General features: G+C 45.3%; 1 protein-coding gene across 5 annotated transcripts in view; it reads left to right on the forward strand.

The window, feature by feature from the left end:
• Positions 1 to 25,528, forward strand: part of Zfp831 (zinc finger protein 831) — a 112,151-nt gene that overhangs the window by 18,841 nt on the left and 67,782 nt on the right. The window lies entirely within an intron of this gene.

Consider the following 25,528-nt stretch of genomic DNA (forward strand, 5'->3'; position numbering starts at 1 on the left):
GTGTGTGTAGGCCAGGGGTTAATCTGGCATCCTTTAGGTATTATCTGCCTTACATTCTGAGATAGGATTTCTTATTAGTTTAGAACCTGCTAAACAAATTAGGCTTGTTGGCCAGTGAGCCCCAGTGATTCTCTTGGTTCTGCCTCTCTGGTGATAGGCTTTCGAGTGTGTATCACCACGCCCATCTTTCTTCAGGTGGGTTCTGGGATCAAACTCGAGTTCTTACACTGCATGGTGGGTATTTAGCCCCCCCCAAGGTCCTCCCCCAGCCTCTCTCTAGTTTGTGTCTTTTTATTGCTGAGTAAGATTCTGTGGTATAGATTCATACAGTTGGCTTAATTGGCTTAAACTTGTACCTGTTGAAGCTCAATGGGGCCGCTGCTGGTTTGGGCTATGAGGTGTGAAGCTGGTGTGAACTCGGACAGTGCAGACATGTGTGAGGGCACGCTTTCATCTCTTTGGAAAGTACCAGAGCTGTGTAGCATGGTAGCTGGCTGCATGCTCATAACAGTCTTCTAGAACGCTCACAGAGCTGTGTACCATGGGTTCGTCTTTGCCGGCCCATCCCTTGTAAGTTCTGTTCATTTTCTACTTGCGTTATCATCGGATTTCTCCACTGTTAAGTTTCCATGGCTCTTTATAAGTTCTAGAGATATGGATCCTTTGGCAGCCGTGATGACTTCAAATGCGTCTCTCTCTGCCCCTACCCCCTTCTTGTTTGTGGCTGTGGTTTTCTCCTCCTTCTATAAACAGGGGCTTTTCACAGAGCAAAGAACGTCCATTTCAGTGAGGTCTAACCTAGCAGAGGTCTAACATTGTCTCATGGTCCCTGGTGTTGATACTCCTGCTTAGATCTGCAGGTCCCCCCCTCCCCTCCCCCATCATCCCCTCCCCTCCCCTAGCACGCCATAGTCTCAGAGTTTGCCCCCACTGCCCAAAGTGTTGATTCCTCAGTGCCACGTGTGGCGATGCTAGGCTTTCTCCAGTGAATTGTCTTGAACTCTGGTCAAAAATCAGCTGGGGTCATCTTTAATCCTGCACTGAGGAGGCAGAGCAGGTGCTTCTCTGTGACTTTGAAGGCAGCCTGGTGTACACACCGAGACCTTGTCTCAGATGGGTGCTTTTGTTCAGGTCTGTTTCTACTGTTTGCTATGGTGGGGTGTCACTGACTGCCATGTCTAGCCTACAGACAGCATGGCCTTGGTTACCATGGCTCTATAATGAGTTTTCAAACCATCAGTTGGGTTTTTCCTCTTTTATTGTCCTTTTAGATCTTAAGAAATTCTTACTGGGATTTTAATAATACTTGATCCACATCTTTATACCAATTAGAAGAATAATTGACATTTTTTCCCTAGGTTGAATCTTCTAATCCAGGGATTCAATAAGTCTTTTTATTATTTATATTTTCTTTGAGTAATTTTGTCAGTGTAAGATGCAGTCTGTAAGCCCTTGGAATGCTTTGTTCGAGTTTCACATAGCAGTTTTGAGTATATATGACATTGTAATTTGAATTTTGATGCAACTCACAAGTAGCATAGAAATGTAATTAATTTTTGCATGTTGATGTTGTCACTATGGAACTTATTATATAAAACTTCTAAAGATTTTTTTTTAAAAATTCTTTAGGAATTTATGCATAGATAGTCATGTTTCCTGACAACAGGGACACTCATTTCCTCCTTTGCAGTCCATGTGTCTTCCATTGCCTGGACTGGACTTTATCTTTTCCCATTTTAATGCACTGAAGTTTGAGAAGTCTGTCGGGTCAGAGCAATGGACATCTTTCCTCCCCTTATTTTTTCCTCTTCCTGGCTAATGTTCACTTTGCAGTGCTGGGGCTGGTACTTGTTACACTGAGAAGACAGCGTTTTCTCCATGATGGCTGTCGGGTTGCCTGAAGCTGCTTCTGGGGTGACCGACGTAGCCAGGTGCTTGCCTTCTCTGCTCTGCTAATATGGCGGAGCACACTTGGTCATGGTGTGTGATCCTTCTTATGTATTAGTTAGTATTTAATTAATAATGCTTTGCAAAGAGGTTGGATCTAGCTTGGTGAGGGGTGCTGGTCTCTGTCTGACCTTTCTGTGGTCCGAGGATGATATCTGGGTCCATGACACATTCTCTCCTTCCCAGTCTCCGTCTAGAGCTAGTATTAATTTCTCTGTGAAGTTAATTCTCTATACCAGCACCTGGAGACTTCTTATTTGTGAGTTTTTAAAATCACAAATTCAATTTGATGATAGTTAGAATGCTGTTCACATTATCGATTTCAGATGAAGTGGCTCGTGGCAGTTTATGCCTTTTGGAGAACTGGTTTATTTCATACACGTTATTGAGTGTGTGGGGCGGAGTGACTCCCTGGTGAGTCTTTTGAAGCGTGTGGGGTCTGTAGTGATAGCCCCTGGTTTGTTTCTGATATTGATAGTTTGTGTCTTGTCTCATTCTTCCTTTGTCTGTCTTTGAAGAGATTATAAATCAATTTTATTAAACTTGTCTAAGAACAAGCTTTCTGTTTCATTGATTTTTTTCCTCTGTTATTTTTTTGTTTCAATTTTATTGATTTCTTCCCCAACCTTTATTATTTTCTTCCTTCTGCTTGCTTAGGATGCTTATACTTTTTTGGCTAGGTTGCAGAAGGAGCTTAGAGCTTCACCTAAAACTAACTAACTCTCTCTTTCTCTCTCTCTTTTTTTTTAATGCAAACATTTCATGCTACAAATTTTCCTCTCAGTACTCTCTTATGTGTGCTCCACAGATTCTGAGCTGTTGTCTTTTTACTTTTATTCAGCAATGTTCTTTTGAACGCCTCTGAGGTGCCTTCTTTGGCCCATAGGTTATTTTCAAGTGTGTTATTCAGTTTCCAAGCATTTCGGCTTTTTTCTGTCTCCTTTCTCTTATTGATTTCTGACTTTATTCCACTATGGTTTCAGAGCACACTTGGTCTAATTTTAATTCTTTAAATCTGTTTAGGCTACTTCAGGACTTAGGATGCAGCCCCTCTTTGTTTAGGTGTTAGGATCTATTCAAGATGCAGAGGGCACATAGTAAGTAAAACAGGAGACATTGAGGGTGGCTAGCTCTTCAAGGGCCTTCACAACACACAAGAGTATCCCTAAGGAAGAATGGAAGGAATACCAAGGAGCAAGAAATATGGAGGGAAGCCGGACCACTCCAGGCAATGGGCTCTGACCCCTAGATAGCAGAGCTGCTGGCTGATTTAGCCAGGCTGCACCGTGCATGGAGTAGCTAGGCAAATGGTAGGAAACATTCCAGAGTGTAAGTTGGAGGCAGCCCACTCACAGCCAGAGACATAGGTGTGTGTTGCAAGTTTGGGTGTCAGGAGCCACAGGTCTTCCAAGCTCACAGTCACAGGTGAGAACAGGGCTGTTCTTCATGGACATGCTACCCATAGGCAGACTGCACGGATTGGCAGACATCTGTGAATGTCTCCTCCTCAGGAGGCTGCTGAGGCTGAGCTCTGGGTCTGCCTTTGTGTGTCTTCTCAGGTGAGACTGCCCTGGAGCTGAGGAAGTGTGTTTTGAGGCCTATGGCTTGGGTACTTCCTTGGCCAACCCCATTGACCCTCATCTTGCAATGCTCAGGAAATCTCTTCCCCTTACAGTATCCCTCCAGCATCCTCTATTGGGAAAACTTAGCTCTTTGTATGGTAGAAGGAGACAAGCCGGATAGAACTGCTGTTTCCCATACAGACTCTCAGCAGCATGTTCCATTCTGTGCGTTGAACTTTCTTCCAACAACACAGAGCTCTGCTTTGTCTCACAAGACGGGAGAGCATCCTCCCTCCCTTCTTACCCTGCTCTCGCCTCTCTCCAGGGTAAGAAGGCTGGGTGCTGTGTGCAGCAATGGCTACGCTCACCACTCCTCTAGCCCAGCAAGGCTCTCACCAAATGTTTTCTTTACTGAAGGCCAAGTCGCGAAGCTAAGCAGCACCATCTCGGGTATAAAATTAGAAAGAGTCAAGGAGTATGGCCTTGTTAGTAGAGACAACGATACATGTGCACTATTCATAGAGAACCTTACACAGCTACCCCCGTGGCTTACTGGCTGTGTAACTGCTTAACAGCTACCTTTACTGCTTTGGCTTGCTTCTTCAGCAGCCATCCCATAATTCCCCCTCCTTTGGCTGTTTACCTCTCGGAGAACCTGGTAATCCTAAAGAGTATGAGAAATCCCTCTTCTGCTGCCACAGGCATCTTTGCGAAGCTTAGGGCAAGAAGCCTGTGTGTCTGAGAGTCTATGTCTACAGTCTTTGTGGAGAGGCCTCTCTCAAGGCAGTCAAGGATCCACAGATCTGCGACTTCATCCTGAGAAGGCAGGTGGCTGAGAGCTGAGGGTCTCTACCTGAGGACTGAAGTCAGGTGCCTTCTTCGTGAGCTAGGGAGCTTTTTGCTTTGAGATACTGATATTCTAGCAGGCCGATAATTCTTCCACTGCTAGGCCCGTCGTGGCTCATCAGTTGCTGTTACAGGTCTTCATGTGCCAAACAGCTTACCGAGTTGGTGTGACCCTGTTATCTGCGGTTGACACACCCATCTTGCCTTGGCTGATCAAGTGCTACCACAGCAGGCTGCTCTCCCTCCACTGTTCTGGGATCATCTCTGCCTTGTGGTGATGGAACTACTCCTCAGGATGGCATCATGCACAGATCTCCCTGTCCACAGAGCTAAGGGGATGTGGGAGCTCCCCGAAGGTCTCAGTGTTCCATCCAGGTTCAGAGGAGTCTTCATGAGAAATGAACTTGGCCTAGGCCTTTGGATCCCCTTGTCCTTGTCACGTGAGGGAGATCTGGTAGTCCAAACTTCCATTTCTCCAGGAGCTCAGAAGCCGCCCCACATGTGCCCTTTCGTGGCACAGCCTTTAGTCCCTTGGCATAGCTATTCTCTGATTTTTATTAGTTCTTATGTTGCACTGCCCAACATGGCTTCCAGAATGGAGCTTGTCTCCTGACTGGATACAGATGACTGTAGACCGGACCCAAGGTGAGATCCTTACCAGATATTGGGAGGGTCTTTAGATGGCCTTAGACTCAAGCAGGAAACTAAGTTCCTTTCCAGTGAGAAACTTGAGTTTTGCAACCCCTGGCATGCCAGGGCATCATAATTAATCAAGCTGTCAATTGGGGTCAATCGAGACGAAGTGACAAGTGGAGCCAACTCCCTGGGAACCAGAGCAGCTCCAACGTGCGCACAGCAGCAGTGCAGAGTGTAAGGACCATAGTGTGGAATGGATTTTCCTAAGTGTCCTTGAGTGCTAATACAAAGAAAATGACAATCTCAGGCCCATTAACTCCCACTTCAGGTCACGGTCTTAAAGTCATATGGCTTCCATGACAGCCGTGAAGAAACTCTTGTTTCTTGGAGCCATGGGGCTAACATGGGTGAAAACCAAAAACGGAACTTACCTCATTATCTGGAGGCCACCATCACATTCAGATCTTTGCCTTCCAGCCTAGGACACACACAGGGAAAGCTGTATCTCGCTGTGTAACCAGCACATTAAACCAAAGAATCTCTGGGAACGATTCCTATGTCCGTGAACTCTCAGGATCACTGCTGCTGGTCCTGTCCTCCCTGATGAAAACCCTCAGGCTCATTTGCATATAGTGCTTGGCCTCTGCTGGTGGCTGTCACCAGAGGCTTCTTGGTTATGCCACCTCTTTCCTCCTGGGCTAAACTGAGTGCCTAGCCCTAGTCACATGGCTCATGAGTTTCAACACAACAGAGGATGGTCATGGCCATCTCTTACAAGGTATCTGCCCTAGGGGAAGGTCTCACAGGGATCCCCAGCTGACAGTAACTCTTCTAAGAATTTGGAGGGATCAGAGCAGCTGACTCAATACAGTTGATTTTCATAAATCTGAGATGTTCCCACTCCAAGCTTCAGAATCCCCATTAGTAACTCCCCCCCCCCCAATTCTCACATGAACACTTGCAAGACTCTGAATTCGTCAACTTGCATCAGTAAGTTCCGTGTTTGGTTTTCACCCATGTTAGCCCCTTGGCTCCAAGAAACAAGAGTTTCTTCACGGCTGTCATAGAAGCCATATGACTTTAAGACCGTGACCTGAGGTGGGAGTTAATGGGCCTGAGATTGTCATTTTCTTTGTATTAGCACTCAAGGACACTTAGGAAAATCCATTCCACACTATGGTCCTTACACTCTGCACTGCTGCTGTGCGCACGTTGGAGCTGCTCTGGTTCCCAGGGAGTCGGCTCCACTTGTCACTTCGTCTCGATTGACCCCAATTGACAGCTTGATTAATTATGATGCCCTGGCATGCCAGAGGTTGCAAAACTCAAGTTTCTCACTGGAAAGGAACTTAGTTTCCTGCTTGAGTCTAAGGCCATCTAAAGACCCTCCCAATATCTGGTAAGGATCTCACCTTGGGTCCGGTCTACAGTCATCTGTATCCAGTCAGGAGACAAGCTCCATTCTGGAAGCCATGTTGGGCAGTGCAACATAAGAACTAATAAAAATCAGAGAATAGCTATGCCAAGGGACTAAAGGCTGTGCCACGAAAGGGCACATGTGGGGTGGCTTCTGAGCTCCTGGAGAAACGGAAGTTTGGACTACCAGAGTAGGGTGCGTGTCTCTGATTTGAGCAAACAGGCCAGGCCAGGATGGTGTGGAGTACATCTTGAAAGGAGTTACTAGCAAGCACGTTATGGCCATGCATTTTCGCTTCGGGCCACTTGCTGGGTCATCAGGTTTGGAGTTTTTTCCTGGGTCACTGGGAGGGAAGCAGGGCTTGGAGAGAGCCCTGCTTGCTTGTTTGTTTTGAGACAGGGTTTCTCTGTGTAGCCCTGGCTGGCTGTTCTGGAACTTACTCTGTAGACCAGGCTGGCCTTGAACCCAGAGATCCACCTGCTTTTGGAGTACTGGAATGTAAGGCGTGCACCACCACATCCCAGAGGGAGCCCCTTTATGTGGACTCCTGGCCACAGCAAGACATGTGTGGCGCAGATAATCACTAATCTGACGTTGAGAGCAGAGATGTCCAATTTGTAGCCCGTGGTTTGAGAGGTTTCAGGGGATGGTCTACACTAGTGACAGTTAGGTACAGTCTGCCCTCTGAAGCCACAACTGTGAATAGCGTGTATTTGAAATGGCCTGGGGAGATAACACAGTCAGAAAAGGGATAGATAGCTCTGTGGGAACAATGCCTACTAGCCAAGCACGAAGACTTGACTTTGAGCCTCTAGCATCTATGAAAAAAGCCGGAAGCAGCAGCACATGCTTGTAACCCCAGCACTGGGGAGGGAGAGACAGGCAGATCTCTGAGGTTCACCAGCAAGACGGCCTAGCAAACTGGTGAGCTCCACGTTCAGCGGGAGACCTGGCTCCAAAATACATAAGGTAGACACTGACTAAGGAAGACACCTGACATCAGCCTATGGATCCATGCTTGCTCATATACATATGTGCACATACATCAGACATATATGAAGAAGGTAAGAACTGGGTCAGGAAAGACCTCTTCCTTCTTGTCCATCTTAAATGAGACAACATGATAGCCCTTTGCATAGTGGCTACTTATGCAAAGGTACCATAGGTCAGCTAGCTATACCTAAAGGTGACAAAGCATGGCTTCTATACAAAGTGACAGTAGTCTATTTCAGGGACTTGAGCATCCCTAGATTTGGCTATCCTTGGACCAATCCCTGTGCACACTGGGGGAATAGCTTGGTCTGCATGTGCATAGCTTGCCATGGTGGACGGTTGCACTGTTGAAGTGAAATATAGAAAGCTCTCTTTGTTTTTCATTTTTGGGCATGTGTGTGGCATGCTGTGTATGTGCATGTGTGCACATGCACATGCTAGCGTGTGGATGTATAGATGCAGGATGGACGTTAGGTACCTTTCCTTGGTTGCTCTCTGCCTTTATTTTCTGAGACAGAATCGCTCACTGAACCAGAGCCATTGATTTGGTTAGACCAATGATCCCCAGGGATCTACTTGTCTGTACCACCCACTCTCCAAACCCGGGGTGACAGGAACACACTGCCGTGATCAATTTTTTATGTGGGTTTGGGGGACCAAACTGAGTTCTTCATGTTTGCAGAGCATATTCTTTACCCACTGAGCCAACTCCATAGTCTGACCCACAAATACCCCAAAACCATATCAAATCCTATTATAATGCTTGCCTTAACCACGAACCTTAATTTGAAAAGTCCGCCCCTCCCTCCACACCTCTTGAAGAGCTTCTAGCCTACTGATTCTCAGCCTTCCTAATGCTGCTGGCCTTTCAGACAGTTTCTCATGTGGTAGTGACTCTCAACCAAAAAATTATTTTGTTACTACTTTATAATTCTGCTACTGTTATGAATCTTTTTTAAAATATTTTTATTAGGTATTTTCCTCAATTACATTTCCAATGCTATCCCAAAAGTCCCCCATACCCTCACCCCCCACTCCCCTACTCACCCACTCCCCCTTTTTGGCCCTGGTGTTCCCCTGTACTGGGGCATATAAAGTTTGCGTGTCCAATGGGCCTCTCTTTCCAGTGATGGCTGACTAGGCCATCTTTTGATACATATGTAGCTAGAGTCAAGAGCTCCAGGGTACTGGTTAGTTCATAATGTTGTTCCACCTATAGGGTTGCAGATCCCTTTAGCTCCTTGGGTACGTTCTCTAGCTCCTCCATTGGGGGCCCTGTGATCCATCCAATAGCTGACTGTGAGCATCCACTTCTGTGTTTGCTAGGCCCGGCATAGTCTCACAAGAGACAGCTATATCAGGGTCCTTTCAGCAAAAATCTTGCTAGTGTATGCAATGGTGTCAGCGTTTGGAATCTTAATGTAAATATCTACTATGGGACCTCCAAAGGGGTTGTGACCCACAGGCCTGGAGCCATTGCTCTGGTTTGTCCCCTTATCGGAGACCATCTTTTTACATCTTAGTGGAGAAGAATCAATGGATATAAGAGTTAGTGTCGGTTGTCTCTTTCTCTCACCCCTGGAAAATGTCGCACCCTTTTGCTGGCACCCAGATTCTGAGGAGCCCCTGTCTGACTGCTCCCCAGAGGTCAGGCTCCTCCATCTTTAGAGGGAGATGTTTGATGCTGATGTGATTCAGTGAGGAATTCTTTGCGTTCAAGTCGGGGTTGGGTTGGGGATAGGGGTAGGAAGAAGTTTTAGGATAGGACTGGGGTTAGGGTTGAATTTAGGTTTAGGAATTAGTTGTTATTCTTAAGGTTAATGTTTAGAGTAGGGCAAAGGTTAGGCTTAGATTTAGATTTGGCTAATGTTCATATTTAATATTGGGTTAGGGTCCACTTCACTTTTATAAATATAGGTTTATCTCTTTTGCCATGTTGGAGTTTCCATTATTCTTCCTCGAACACTCATTTGTCCTTGTTTTACTTTTTGAGAGAGGGTCTTGCATTATAGGCCAGACTAACGATGAAATGAAAATCTTCCTGCCTCAGTGCTAGGATTACTGGAATTCATTATTAAGCCGGGTTCTTTCAGAAACTTGTAAATGTACCCTCTTTTGTATGGTGTCTTTGTGTTTGCACACATTTACACGTGTGTATGCAGATCCTCACATGCCATGGTGCGCCTGTGGAGGTCAGAAGGCTCTCCAGGTGTCAGTCATCACTCTCTGCCTGTTTGCGATAGTGTCTGCTCTGTTCTTCGTGGCACTAGCCAGCCCCCAGCCTTCACGCAGGCATCCTGTCTCTGCCTCCCACCTGGCCCCGAATGCTAAGATCACAGATGTGCTACCACACCCGGCTTGACACAGGTTCTTGACATGGATAGCTTTAAAATCAGCTCTTCATATTGCAGGGCAAGCACTTTCACGCACCCAGCCACCTTCCCAGCCATCCATCAGCATCTGTAATTCCCACCTTCCTTTTCCTGTTTTTCCAGAACTCTGATGTCACACATGTCAGATCCTTTTTGGTCTCCTGGGTCCCTGACACTCTTGTCTCTATTTCCTTCTGTGTTTCTTTATGCTGTCCGGAGAGGTTAGCCTTGATGATCTCGCTTCCAGATCTTTACTTCTCGTCGCTGCCGATCCCTTCTGTTTCCTGGTGAGCGATGTATTGAGTGTTGAAACTTTTGGTTAGAGCATTTTTTCCCCCTTCTAAAATAACGCTTTTGAAAATCTTGGATTTCTTTCCCAGTCTTCCCGTTTCCCATGTGCTCAAGATTTATCTGCAGATGTTCACAGAAGCTGTCTACCATGGTTGGCTTTCTATCTGCAGATAACTGATACCTCTGGCGTTGGTGTCTCTGGATCTCGGATCCCATGTGCTTTGAGGTCTTCCTGGGACTTGATATGACTCATGTTTGATGGGCGTTTGGGGAATTCTACCGTGACAGTCTGGATCCATTGAGTTTCTTTCCACTGTGGACTTGGTTAGATCACGAAACACCCGAGATGAGGAGAGAGGTCCTTTGGGAACATCTGTGAGGGTATTTCTAGAGAGGGTAAGCTGAGGGTAGAAAACAAGACTGCCCCGGATGTGGGGATAACTGTCCTCTGGGCTGGGGTCCCAGAAGCAGAAGACCTTGTCCTTGTCCAATGTGACCTCCTCTGACAGTGCAAACATCAGGCATACCCACCAATGGAGTTATATTGGACGATGAAAAGGAGAAGGCCACTGAAGCACACTACGGTGTGGGAGAGTCTCAACAGCGTTGTCTCCAACACCAAGACACAGAGTTGAACATGCTACTCTGCCCATGCTTCCATTTCATGATAGTCTAGAAGAGGCAAACTCTGAGCCTAGAAACAGATCTTTGGCTACCAGATTTTCTGTGGTGGGAGGAAGAGGCTTACCACAGCATGATCTGGGGAGCCTTGGGAATGTTCCACTTTAAGTTCATTATGTCCATGGATACTCTTACTGTATCTGCTTCTCAAAATGTATAGAAATGTATCCTAGGGAAGATGTATACTTTGACACACACACACATATGTGTATATATATATTATATATATGTATGTATGTATGTATATGTATATGTACATACGTATACATATACATATACATCATACACATACACATACACATACATACATACATATATATATATATATATATGTATATATATATATATATATATATATATATAGTGCTTAATTAAAGACCAGCCCTCTGTAGGGATGGGGAACTCTGAGGAGCTGCTCCTTGTCCCTGCTCTGTCGTCTGCAGTCCGAGGAGTCTGCTTTCAGCTTCTCAGATGTAAACCCTCAGCTCCCATGATGCATTTCTGTGTTGTGTGTTTATCACAGGCAAAGTATTTGTGCAGGATATGCCTATCACACTCTGTGTTTCTCGAGTGGACATCTCATGTGGTAGTGTGCTGCCTGCTTTCAAGTCATCTTGACAAAAGCAACTCAGGGGAGAAAGGGTTTATTTTAGAACGGTGCTTGAGGGTTTCATAAACCATGGAAAGTATGGCAGGGATGCAGGAGAGGGCAGCTGCTTGCTCACATCGGGATGTGTCAGAAAGCAGAGATAAGTGAGTGCTATGTTCATCAGGCTCTCTCTCTCTTCCCTCTTTATTCAGTTCTGGGATGCTGTGCTCCCCGCCTTCGGGGTATACCCAGAGATGGGTCTCCTAGGTGATTCTGCGTCCAGCCAGATTGGCAATGAAGGTTAACCACCCAAACCATACTTCCTAGCCACCCATGTAGCCAAGAGCACTCTAAGCCAGGAGCACCCAGCCTTTGGGCCACGTGAAGCCCAGGATAATAGTCATGCAGCCCCAATTCACTTAACCCATCATGCGACTTGTTTTGTTCTAACTCGATTGCCCAGTTTTCTAGCACAAACTCTGTAAATGACAAAATGGCCTAGAGAAGCCAATTTTTTTTTCTTAATCCAATCAAGGTGACCTTGGAAATTAGCCATCACAAGGGGAGGGGGGTGCTTAACTCTTGTAGAAGGTTGGCTCATACAGGCTCTGGGGACTCTACTATCTCCCTTTGAACTCAGCATGCTATCTGTTTGCTGCTCTCCTGGCAAATTATTGTAATTATATAAAACAATAACCATCCCCAGCACAGCGTTCAGAATTACATTATCTCCCATCCCAGCAACTGTTTATACCCTAAGGCAACTGGGAGCAGCATTATTTTATCTGACGTGTTCTAGGGCTCAGGAAGCGTGGACAGCCTCCAGCTGCCCTTGTGGTCTGTGAGGCTTGGTGTTCACATGAGAGCAGCCCTGGCTGGTAGTTTTCTCCTTAGTACCATCTTCCAGTGAGTAGGAAGACTTAAGACCTTCCTTCTCTCTCCGCTTGGCACACAGAACAACCACCCAAGCCCGAGGTCAGTTCCCTTCCTTGTCACTGAACAGAGCACACCCTCCAGTATCTGTCATCTCAGGCCATTTGGTTCATGGAATGGTTTTCTCTCTCTCTCTCTCTCCCTCTCTCCCTCTCCCTCCCTCCTTCCCCCCTCTCTCCCTCCCTCCCTCCCCATCTGTCTTTCTTTCTTCCTTCCTTCCTTCCTTCCTTCCTTCCTTCCTTCCTTCCTTCCTTTCTTTCTTTCTTTCTTTCTTTCTTTCTTTCTTTCTTTCTTTCTTTCTCCTTTCCTCCTCCTCCTCCTCTTCCTCTTCTTCCTTCTTCTCTTCCTCCTCTACTCTCCAAAGGTCCAAAAAATAAAAGACTTGCCCAGAAAGAATCACAAAATATTGTCAAGCATTTATAAACGCAGTTCCCCGATGTGGCACAATAGAACAGGACTTGCCTATAATGTGTGAAGGCCTGAAATCCCAAGGACATGAGAAATGTATCTATGTCTCAACCATGTTACATATGCTCATGTTTGGTTTGGGTCTTCTGTTTCTTTCTTCCTTCCTTCCTTCCTTCCTTCCTTCCTTTCTTTCTTTCTTTCTTTCTTTCTTTCTTTCTTTCTTTCTCTCTCTCTCTCTCTCTCTCTCTCTCTCACACACACACACACACATATATATATATATACACACACACACACACTCCATGTGTGTTCTTTTGCCACTTTTCCTCCAGGTTTCAACCTTCTCTGTGAGGCTCATTCCACCCATCCCATTTAAAAGGGCCACTCTGAAGCCATCCTCTCCCGCTCACACTTCTGTCACACCTTCATCACCCCCTTTTCATTATATATTTTCCAACATATTATATAATTGTTTATTTAAAAAACAATCTCTTGCTGCTTAACTAAAATGTAAGTCCCACAACACAATTTCTGTTATTTAGTGGTATCCTGCAGTACTGGAGGGGCCAACTCACAGACAAGTCCCTCATCCTTGGCTCTCTCTCTGTTCCAGCAAAGATGAGACCCACAACCGTTAATGTGTAAGGCAGTGCTTTGCTGTAAGCAGCTGTTCAGCAAACATCAGAATAGAATGGGTGGATGGTTCTACAGGTGAAGACTAAACTGTAATAGTTACTTGGTTTTTATAAGTCACATACCTGTTTAATGTCTTTCTTGGTGTTATTTCATTGCCACTATATCAGACTTAGTGACTGTGAAAGAGAGAGCTAAAAGTGGTGCTACACAGGCCTCAGCTGACGAGCCCCAGTGTGGTAGGCTGGGTGGAGAACCCAAGCCAAGCTCCCTCTATGCCACCAGGTCCACTGCACCATTTGTGCCTCTTGGTGTCCCCCTCCTTCCCTTTCTTGAACTCTAGCAGAATGTTTGTCTTGAAATGGTGTCAAAAGTATCTAACTGTGGCCTGGGGAGATGTTTAATATACTAGCAGAAGGGCCTGAGTTTGGTATACACCTGCATGTAAAAGCTAGGCATGGTGACATGTTCTAATAACCTCAATGGTAGGGAGGCAGAGACAAGCAGGTCCCTGGGGCTTGCTAGTCAGGCAGGCTAGTCTGATGGGGAGGCAGAGACAAGCAGGTCTCTGGGGCTTGCTAGTCAGACAGGCTAGTCTAATGGGCACATTTCAGGAGAAGCCCCGAGTTGATCAAATAAAATGATCAGTGCCTGAGAACCTATATCCAAGATTAACTTCTAGCCTCCATGTGTGTGCCCTTACACACACACACACACACACACACACACACACACACACACACACACACCACTAACCCCTGTCCCCCCAAATAATACAAATGATTGAGCTGGATGGAGATAAGTAACCAAGAAAGAGAACTTCTCTGATTTTAAATGCATATGAGTGGAATGTCCAAGGCTCTTTAAGGAGGCAGATGGGGTGCTAAGGCTCCCACACTGGCTTGAGGCTCCCACAGGCTGAAGAACTCTGGTTGGGCTCATGCTGTGCATGGACCATGGGATAGCTGAAGAAATGGTGAGCACGTTGCCATCTCCAGGAGTCCAGGGTCCTCCCAGACCTGATGGCATCTTTTTAACATCCATCAGTTCATGACCTGTTCTAGCAATGCATCCTGGGAAAGTTGGTATCAGCCGGTCATAAGGCAAAGACATCCTTAGTTCAAATGACTCTTTAATGCTCCTCGGAGACTATCCTCATGCAATTCCTCTGGACCTCCCTGTCTAACAAACATCCCTAAACATGGGCATGTAGATGGACTAACTGGAATTTGGCCTGTGAGTCTGTGCAGTTTAGACTAGATTCCCCAGTGTTTTCATGTGTTGCTGGCTTGTGGATCTGTCTGAGGTTGAGGGCATGTCTGCTAGGGTTCTTACCATCTAGTACACTGACCTGGAGCTAGTCCTTATCACCAAGGCAGGGAGGAATACCGTAACCATCTTGAATCCCGGCACAGCATCGGTATGTTCATAGGTGGCCCAGCACTGAGAAGTGGTTGAAAAAGTCACCATGTCTGTATGCTAGAAATAGCCAAGCCATAAGGTGGAAATGAGGAAGAGAAGGACGAGGTTGCTTGGAGTTGGCTACAAATGGTATTTTTAAAAATATTTCTACCCAGCCAAGCTATCCTCCATGTTGAATCTTACCATGTTCTTTAAAATATTTTTTTCATTGTTTTTATACACTTCAGTGTGCATATGGATGGGAGGGGGCTATCTTGTGTGAAGGTCAGACGATAACCTACAGGAGTTGAGTCTCTCCTTCTACCAAGGAAGTTCTGGGGATATACTCAGGTCATCAGGCTCAATCCACTGTGCTGTCTTGCCAGTCCTGCCCTGTGTCTGTGTTAATCCAAAAGATGCAGTGAAGGCTTGTGTTTGATGTGCACTGTAGCCTGAAAACTGTGTGCGCTGCAGCAGCACTCAGTACAAGTGGTAGAAGGGAGGAGTGCTATGTGGCTGAACTCACTCAGGGAGCCTGGGCCAGCATCTCTTCTTTTCCTTTAGCTCTGTGCTTATTGCCTGATGACTAGGGCAGTGCACAGTAGAAATGGCTGTCTCCCTTTTTTTGTGCAACCCATGGATGAATTCTGGAGGATTCAGTTTGCATTGTTGCTGTACAATGAGTTTGGGAATTCCAGGGAACCCAGAGACGAGAACTATGTGGCTCCATTCAGGTAGAGGAACTCCAGCCTCAAGGTGATGGTGATAAAACTAAATTTTCTGGAAAAAGGAATGTGTGAATAGTTTTCAGCAGACTACTCTCATTTGGCTGTGATATAGACTTTGGGAGATCCTGAAGCCTCTAGAAACTTACTGAGATATGCAAGTTTCATGGAATGTACCAGTTACTTGTCCCTTTGCAGCAACAAAATGCCTGACAAAAGAAGCTTCGAATCACCTGAATTTCAAGAGATACAGCCCATCATGATAGGGAAGGCATGGCAGCAGGAACCTCAGGCAGCTGGTCACATTGTATCCACAGTCAGGAAGTGGGACAGCTGGTCACATTGTATCCACAGTCAGGATGTGAAGAGAGGGTTGCTGGGATTGGTTTCTCCTTTCTATGCAGTCTGACACCCAATCACTTGAGAACTGCCCCACTCACATTCCGGGTGGGTCTTTCCACCTTATTTAACCAAATCTAGACCATCTCCAGAGTGCCCAGAGGTTTATCTCCTAAGTGGTTCTAGAACTCGCCAAGTTGATGAGCACATAGAACCAGAAGAAGGCAAACCTGGCATTCAAACTTAGCTTCCTCCCCGCCCCCCAACTGAGCCTAAGGCATAGCCAGTTGAACATAAGGCTTTCTCCTTGGAGTATCTGCAACCTACTGCCCATCTTCATGTGAGCCATGCCATTCCTAGCATGAGTTGCTTTGTGCTTGGACTCACTCACTCTTGCTTTCTGCACATTGTCTCTTTGTAAACTCTCTCTTGGCCTGCTCAGTTATCCTAATTTGTTTAAGAAAAACATAATTTCATCACCAAATGGAATTAATTTAGGTGAAGTTCTAGTCTGATTAACAAGCAATTGAGCCTAGCGGATCCTGGGCAGCCTTGGAGATGGGTTCTTTTGTTCAAGGGATGGCACACAGAACCAGGAAATCCTGCCCTTGTATAGACACTTCTAGGTCCTTCACGACCATGAGAAAAGTTACAGACTCCTTTTCTGCGGAAAAAATCACACATACGTCTAATTTAAATTGCAAGCTCACTGTGGATGCTGGAAGACAGACAGACAGACAGACAGACAGACAGACACACAGTGGGGGAAGGGTGGAGAAGAGACATGTGTTCACGAGTGATTCAGAGCTTGGTGTTTGTACAGAGAGGGCCTAGTTAAGGGGTGTGGATGCTTAGAGGGATAGCAGGGATGTTGAAGAAGAGTGTTGTCTTCTCAGAACCATGGTTAGGATAGGAAAGAACCTCCTAGGGGATGTATGGCCTCTAATAGGGGCCAGAGGCAATGAGAGCTGGTGCCTGCCTTTCTCCTTTTTATCTGCATTGTCTCCTATGGAGCAAAGCCAGCTGGTGCCAGACGACTGACTGGGATGCCATTGCATGCCATTGCTACCGTCATGAGTATTCAGGGAACAGAGGAACCTGGTGTCTCAGCTTAGGAATTAAATACACACACTTCAAAGCAATCTAGAAGTTCTGTGTTTATTTTAATGGTACCTACACCGACAAATCACAGTATTGAGGGATACCTGTCTGTTGTTGGAAGTGAGGATGGCCTTCTGTTCATGGATAACTCCCCTAAACACTACTTGGATTTTTAAAAAAAAATGTTAGTTGATACACACGTTTAGAGTGGTTTTAGGCCAATTAAACAGTGACCAGAGGGGCTTGGGCAATGGTTTCATCTGTGAAGTACTTATTTCAAAAGCCAGAGGACTTGGTTTTGAATCCTTAGAACCTATATATGGAACTGGGTGTGCCAGTTCACGTTGGAGACTCTTGTTATGCAGATAGAGGAGGGTACATGGGTGATCCCTGTACAGGCATACCCTATGTAGCCCAGGCTGCCCTCAAACTAGAAACATCCCTCATACATTAATCTCCCCAGTACTGAGGTCATAAGCAGGAGTCACAGTGCCCACCTCTCCTTACATGTGCGTGCGTGTGCATGAGTATGTATACATGCATATGTGTGTGTTTATACATACATATATGTGAGCATGCATGTACATGTTCATGAGGGTACAGACAGATCCCTGAGGCTCTACGGCCACTCAGCCCAATGGAATAGGTGAGCTCCAAGGTCAAGTAAGTAACTCTGCCTCCAAAAATAAAGTGGAGAGTGATTGAGAAAGACACCTGTCCTCTGAATGTACACCTACAGACACATGTGCATATGTACATGGACACACACAACTACACAGACACATGTACATGTACACAGTACACTGTGTCCAGTGAGCTCCAGTGATCCTCCTGTCTTCACCCCGAGCCCCAGTGTTGGACTCTGACACACCTCGTTTTATGTGGCTTCTGGGAAGCCAAACTCAGGTTCTCATGCTGGCAACAGCAAATGCTTTATCCACTGAGCCACCTCCCCGTAGCCTGGGTTTTGACAATGGTCTACTGCCTGCTACCTCTGGACAGTATCACACAGAATGGATTCACAGTTGCAAGTATCCTTTGGGCTAAATCTATTTACTCCTTCCTCCCCTCCAACCTGTGGCATTCATAGATCTTATTTATTGTCCCACACTTTGTTTATTCTAGAATGTCTGAGGCTAGAGTTATACCGGAAGCAGCCTGTTGAGAGCGGCTTCTTTCACTTATCATCATGCACTGAAGGCTCCCTGTGTCTCTTTGTGGCTTGATAGCTCACGTCTTTTTATTTCTGAGTAATACTCAACTGTCTAGCTGTACCCGTGTTTGTTTATTCTTTTGCATACTAAAGGGTGTCTCAGCCGCTTCTCTGTTTTCACCGTGACAAAATTAATAATTAATAAGCAGATATTAATCATCTGTGTGCAAGTTTTTGTTTCCAGCCCATCGTAGAACGATGACCTCTTGCTTCTGAGAGTCCCAGGAGAGGACATGCAGCATACAAGGGTCACATTAGGATCACACCCTCATGTATCCCAGTCCCTCTTAGAATGAGTTTTCCAACAGCTCCAAAAGAGGAAATTATGCAGGAATGGAAAGATCTCAAAGCCTGGAGACCACACTGGGTGGCCAAGCTGGTGACTGTGGTACAAGATGAACTGAAATTAGGTAACGCTGTCATGGAAGCCACTACTTCTGCATCCAGTTCCTTCCAACACACTTAGCAACTCCATGGGTCCCTCCACTGCCCCCTCATGCATCTCACCTTGGATGTGAATTTTGCAAACTCATCTGGGCTTTATATTTCATCTCTGCCCTGGTCCCCTGAGGGGCTGGCTTTTCTCACTATCGGAAGCTTTGAAAATCACCATTGCTACTTTGGTCCTACGTGTCTTCTCATCTCTCCTCCATAAAATCTTTGTGTATCCAGAAAGCCAAACGACTTTACTGGAGAATGTGACCCTTCATGGGCACACAACTGGCAGGACAGGGATAGAAGCCCTGTTTTCTGTGTGATAGCCTTTGAAAGGATCCTTTGACATTGGGTCTAGGTGACTGGACAATCTAAACTCTGCTCCTCCTTCCCATACCGTCCCCTCAATCCTCCCATCCATCCAAGTAGGGACGGTACAACTAGCCCTTCCTTGATTAAAATCAGCTGTGTCCCATACAGTTCGCCCTGGACAAGAGTGTTGGTCTCCCAGTTGAAGGGTATCATTTGTTTGGTCTCAGCAGGCATCAGCTATGATTACAGATTAGATTCAGACAGCCAAGCTGGAAGAGCGCACTGTTTCCAAGGGCTGAGCCTCCTACCCATGACAGTCAGTTCCGGCTGAGATTTTTGTTCTCCCCAATAATGGGCTTGTTTGCTGGAGCCACCTGTCACTGGGCTTCAGCTCCCCAGCTACCTGCTGGGACACTTCCCTCATGTAGCTTCTTCCCCCTCTGCAGGGACACAGCTCTGTAGGAGGATATCAGGGCTGCTGGCTTCTCCCAGGCAAAGGTCTCTGTGGGCTGTCTTCCCCTCACTTCAGGACACTTGCTTTTTGCAGACTGCCTGGCATGGGGTCCCACTTACCTCTCCCTCAACTCCCCATGAGGCAGGCTGAGGTGGGAAGTACTCCTCCCTTCCTTCTGGCTCCCCTCCCTTCCACTTCCTCCCCACCCGCCCACTGGGACTATCAGAGAAGTGCTAGGAGCTCAGATTCTGCTCATTACACTTCCTTCCTTAGGATTAGGGCTCAGAACTCAGATGTCTTGACTCTGATTCTGCCACAGGGACTTCAACAGAAACCTTGCCCGTCAACCCTCAGACACCATTTCAGAGCCAACCGGGGTGGGGGTAGGGGGGGCGGGGGGGGGAGCAGCCTTGCCTCCTCCTCCTCCTAGGCCCAGGAATACCAGACAGAGCCTGAGGTAGTACTCAGGTTCCAGGAGACAATGTCTCCTGTAGCAGTCTGAGGCAGTCAGCCCCAGATTTGTTGGCACTCTGTTCAATGGCCAAACCTAAGGGGTGACACAGCCACTGGGCAACAGTATACTCCACTACAGACAGCCTTCCTAATTACCTCTCCCTGGGAGCCACAGTAGAGTCACATCCCCTGAATGGAACTTGAGGGGTGGGTGAATGGATGCTGGGGGATGAAGGGAGAGGCAGGGGAGGGAAGAGCCACTGGATAATAGTTCAAAACATTATACTATTTTTTAATGCTATTATTGAAAACACAGATTAATCAAGCTCTTCTCCATGGTAGATGCAGGCATAAATTTTTTTTCACATAAATTATTTCACTTACCAGTCCTGGTGGTACACATCTGTAAACCCAGTATCCAGAGCGCTGGGACTGGAGGATGGCAAATTCCAGGCCAACCTGGACTCCACAGCAAGACCTTAACTCAACAAGAACAAAGAAAAGGAAGAAAAGAGATTGAGTTGGGTGTGGTGGTACATGCCTGTAATCCCAACCATCAGGAGACTTTCTAAACGTGTTTTGAGGCGGGGTCTTCCTAGGTAGCTTAGACAAACCTCAACCTTGAGATCCTCTCATCTCTGCCGCTCTAATGCCCATGCTTATTTAATTACATGTATTTATTTGTGTACGTGTGGACGTGCGTGTGACCTGTGCGTATATGGACATCAGGGGACATTCGTGGGAGTCAGTTCTCTTCATCCACATGTCAGCCTCAGGGATGAAATTCAGGTTGTCTGCCTTGGCAGCCAGGGCCCTTACCCACTGAGCCACCTTTTAGGTCCCCCTCATTTTAAAGTTGAGAATTTGAACTATCACATTGAGTTCTAAAGAGTTCTGTGTATGTACATGTCTGTACATGTTTGTGCCCACATGTGTGCATGTGTAGGAAGACCAGAGGTCAACACTGAGTGTCTTCCTCAAGTTCTTTCTGCTCATTAACTTTTATTACTTTGAAGTTTTTCATTTATTATTACTATGTGAGTGCATGTATGTGAGTGTGTGTCTGTGAGTGCTTGTTTGTGAGTGTATATATGTGAGTGCATGTATGTGAGTGCATGTATGTGAATGAATGTATGTGAGTGTTTGTATGGTGGTGAGTGGTGTGCACATGCCACAGTGTTGCTGTAGAGGCCAGAAGACAACTGTATGGAGTCAATTTTTTCCTTCCACCTTTATGTGGGTCCTGGGGTTCGTTTCTAAGGCATGGGGCTTGTGTAGCAAGCATCTTTACTTTCTGAGTTGTGTTGCTGCCCCCCTCAGCTTTATTGCGACAGAGCTGGAGCTCACTGGTTCAGCTAGAGTGACTGGCCATCAAGCTCAGAGGATCTGTCTGTCTCTGCCTCCCCAGCACTGAGACTGCAGGCATGCACCACTGCACCTGGCTTTCACAACAGGCTCTGGGGATCCAAACCCAGGTCTCTGTGCCTGTATGGCACACACCTAAGCCTCAGTCTTATGCCCTTTCTACCACCAGATCTTATACTTCCTCCCATTGTGTGTCTCTTCGCTTTCTTGTTAGTGTTCTTAATACACACATGTCTTACTGAGTCAAAGTTTTCTACTTTTCCTTTTGCTGGCTGTGCCTTTGGCGTGTATTTTGGAGCCACTGCCACATCTGAAGTCCAGATTTAACTCTATGTCTTCTAAGAGTCTTAGAGCTTTTGATCTTTCATTTTTGTCTCTGATCTATTTTGAATTATTCCTTTGCATATTACATGAAGCAGAGGCTTTAATCTTTTGTGCATGTATATATGTAAGGCCTCAAGTTGTAAAACTTAATAGCTAAAGGGGCTTGGTGAGAAAGTCTGGTGTCATGAGTTCAATCCTGGGGACTCACATAAAAGCAGAAAGACAATTGATTCTGCAAAGTTGTCCTCTCAGCTTTATGCACCCACACACATCATGAACACATAGTAATAATAGTTTTTTAAAAACAATATATGTAACTGTAATATCTTTTCTTTCAACATAATCTATTTTGTAGCCTATTTTTATTTTATTTTATTTTTTTATTGTCTATTTTCTTTATTTACATTTCAAATGTTATCCCCTTTCCTGGTTTCCCTCCCTCCCAGAAACACCCTATCCCATCCTCCCTCCCCCTGCTTCTATGAGGGTGTTCCTCCACCCACCCACCCACTCCTGCCTCCCTGCTCTCGATTCCCCTACACTGGGGCATTTATCAAGCCTTCATAGGACCAAGAACCTCTCCTCCCATTAATGCATGACAAGGCCATCCTCTGCTATATATGCAGCTGGAGCCATGTGTACTCCTTTGTTGATGGCTTAGTCCCTAGGAGTTCTGGAGCGTCTGGTTAGTTGATATTCTTGTTTTTCCTATGGGGTTACAAACTCCTTCAGTCCTTTCTCTAACTCCTCTATTGGGGACCCTGTGCTCACTCCAATAGTGGGCTGTGAACATTTGCCTCTGTATTTGTCAGGATCTGGCAGGGGCTCTCAGAAAACAGCCATGTCAGGCTCCTTTCAGCATGCACTTCTTGGCATCTACAATAGTGTCTGGTTTTAGTAATTGTATGTGGGATGAATCCCCAAGTGGAACAGTCTCTGCTCAACACTTTACCTCCATATTTGCTCCTGTGAGTATTTTGTTCTCCTTCTAAGAAGGACCAAAGCACCCACACTTTGGTCTTCCTTCTTATTGAACTTCATGTGGTCTGTGAATTGTATTTGGAGCATTTAGGCTAATATCCACTTATCAGTGAGTTCACACCATGTGTGTTCTTTTGCAATTGGGTTACTTCACTCAGGTTGATATTTTCTAGTTCTATCCATTTGCCTAAGAACTTCATGAATTCATCGTTTTCAATAGCTGAGTAGTACTCCATTGTGTAATGTGTACCACATTTTCTGTATCCATTCCTCTGTTGAGGGACATCTGGGTTCTTTCCAGCTTCTGGCTATTATAAAGTAAGGCTGCTATGAACATAGTGAAACATGAGTCCTTATTATATGTTGGAGCATCTTCTGGGTATATGCCTAGGAGTGGTATAGCTGGTTCCTCAGGTAGTACTGTCTCCAATTTTCTGAGGAACTGCCAGACTGATTTCCAGAGTGGTTGTACACTTGCAATCCCACCAACAATGGAGGAGTGTTCCTCTTTCTCCACATTCTCACTAGAATCTGCTGTCACCTGAGTTTTTGATTTTAGCCATTCTGACTGCTGTGAGGTGGAATCTCAGGGTTGTTTTGATTTGCATTTCCTTGATGACTATGAATATTGAACATTTCTTTAGGTGCTTCTCAGTCATTCAATATTCCTCAGTTGAAAATTCTTTGTTTAGCTCTGTACCCCATTTTTAAGGGTTATTTGGTTCTCTGGAGTCTAACTTATTGAGTTCTTTGAATGAATTAGATATTAGCCCTCTATCGGATGTAGGATTGGCAAAGATCTTTCCCCAATCTGTTGGTTGCCTTTTTGTCCTATTGACAGTGTCCTTTGCCTTACAGAAGCTTTGCAATTTTATGAGGTTCCATTTATCAATTCCTGATCTTACAGCATAAGCCATTAGTGTCATGTTCAGGAATTGTTTTCCTCTGTGTCCATGTGTTCGAGGCTCTTCCCCACTTTCTCCTCTATAAGTTTCAGTGTCTCTGGTTTTACGTGGTGGTCCTTGATAAACTTGGACTCGAGCTTTGTACAAGGAGATAAGAATGGTTCTATTTGCATTCTTCTACATGGTGACCACCAGCTGAACCAGCACCATTTGTTAAAATTGCTATCTTTTTTTCCCATTGGATAGTTTTAGCTCCTTTGTCAAAGATCAAGTAACCATACATGTGTGGGTTCATTTCTGGAACTTCCATTTTATTCCATTGATATTCCTGCCTGTCTTTGTACCAATATCATGCAGTTTTTATCACTATTGCTCTGTAATACAGCTTGAGGTCAGGGATAGTGATTCCTCCAGAAGTTCTTTTATTGTTGAGAATAGTTTTTGCTACTCTGGGTTTTTTGTTACTCTAAATGAATTGGCAAATTGCTCTTTCTACCTCTACGAAGAATTGATTTGGATGGGGATTACATTGACTCTGTAGATTGCTTGTGCAGGCTTTTACTATATTAATCCTGCCAATTCCTGAGCATGGGAGATCTTTCCATCTTCTGAGATCTTCTTCAATTTCTTTCTTCAGAGACTTGACGTTCTTGTCATACAGATCTTTCTTTCACTTGCTTGGTTAGAGTCACAGCAAGGTATGTAATATTATTTGTGACTATTGTGAAGGGTGTCATTTCCCTAATTTCTTTCTCAGTCTGTTTATCCTTTTGAGTAGAGGAAGGCTATTGATTTGTTTGAGTTAATTTTATTTCTGGCCACTTTGCTGAAGTTGTTTATCAGCTTTAGGAGTTCTCTTAAATCTTTGGGGTCACTTAAGTATACAATCATATCATCTGCAAATAGTGATATTTTGACTTCTTCCTTTCCAATTTGTATCCCTTTGATCTCCTTTTGTTGTCTAATTGCCCTTGCTAGAACTTCAAATACTATGTTGAATGGATAGGGAGAGAGTGGGCAGCCTTGTCTAGTCCCTGATTTTAGTGGGATTGCTTCAAGTTTCTCTCCATTTAGTTTGATGTTGGCTAATGGTTTGTAGTATATTGCTTTTACTATGTTTAGGTAATGGCCTTGAATTCCTGATATTTCCAAGACTTTTAACATGAAGGTTGCTGAATTTTGTCAAATGTTTTTTCTAGCATGTAATGAAACAATCATATGTTTTTTTCGTTGAGTTTGTTTATGTAGTGGATTACATTGATGGATTTCCATATATTGAACCATTCCTGCATCCATGAGATGAAGCCTACTTGATCATGGTAAATGATCATTTTGATGTATTCTTGGATTTGGTTGGCAAGAATTTTATTGCGTATTTTTTCATAGCCTATTTATAAAATTTCCTTTTCTTTTTCAATTTCTTAAAATATGGCATTGCTATGTAGCCCAGGCTGGCCTGGAACTCATAATCTTCCTGCTTCAGCCCCCAACTGCTGGGATTCCAGGCATGCACTATTACATCTACCACAATTTGCCTTTAAGTGAGGCTATGATTTGCATCTGGCTCACAGACTTGCTGGGAAATCCAACAGCAGTTCTCTTGAGCAGCACTTGCTCCCAGTGGCCTTGTTACCCAGTGTGGTGATGCTGGGAAGGAGCACAGATAACCTGCTGAAGACCGCAGTTTTCAGGTTCCTTGAGGGAAACTTGAGTTTCCAGTGAGTGGTACAATGTGCACACAAGCTTAGGTGGGGGGGGGGGGGTGTCACCAGCCTACTGGAAGTCATCTGACTTTCCCTTCATGATTTGAGAATGAATGTAGCCTGGTAGTGGTCTATCTGCTCCTCCTGGAATACCAGCAACTGACTTAATCTCAATTGTATCAGGTAGGGATTTGAGTACAGACCTAGGCTTCATCCTGAAGTTGGATGAGAACTCCTTGGAATGCCATGACACCAAATAAAGGATTCCCATTTATATTTGAACTTGACAACATCGTAATGTTTTAGCATAGACACAACTCTTTGGGTGCAGGGACAAGCTTATATTATGAGAATTTTCCATGTAATATTTGGGCCAAGCTTCCATGCATTCAGAGGATGATGCACAATTTTTATGAAATTCAAATTTGTCTCACAGCCTTGCATTTTAGTTTCATAATCTAGGAAGCTCCACCCTAACCCTAGCCCACCAAGGTCGGTTCTTACTGTAG

Source organism: Mus musculus, chromosome 2 (genome assembly GCF_000001635.26).
Source record: "Mus musculus strain C57BL/6J chromosome 2, GRCm38.p6 C57BL/6J".
Lineage (NCBI taxonomy): Eukaryota > Metazoa > Chordata > Mammalia > Rodentia > Muridae > Mus > Mus musculus.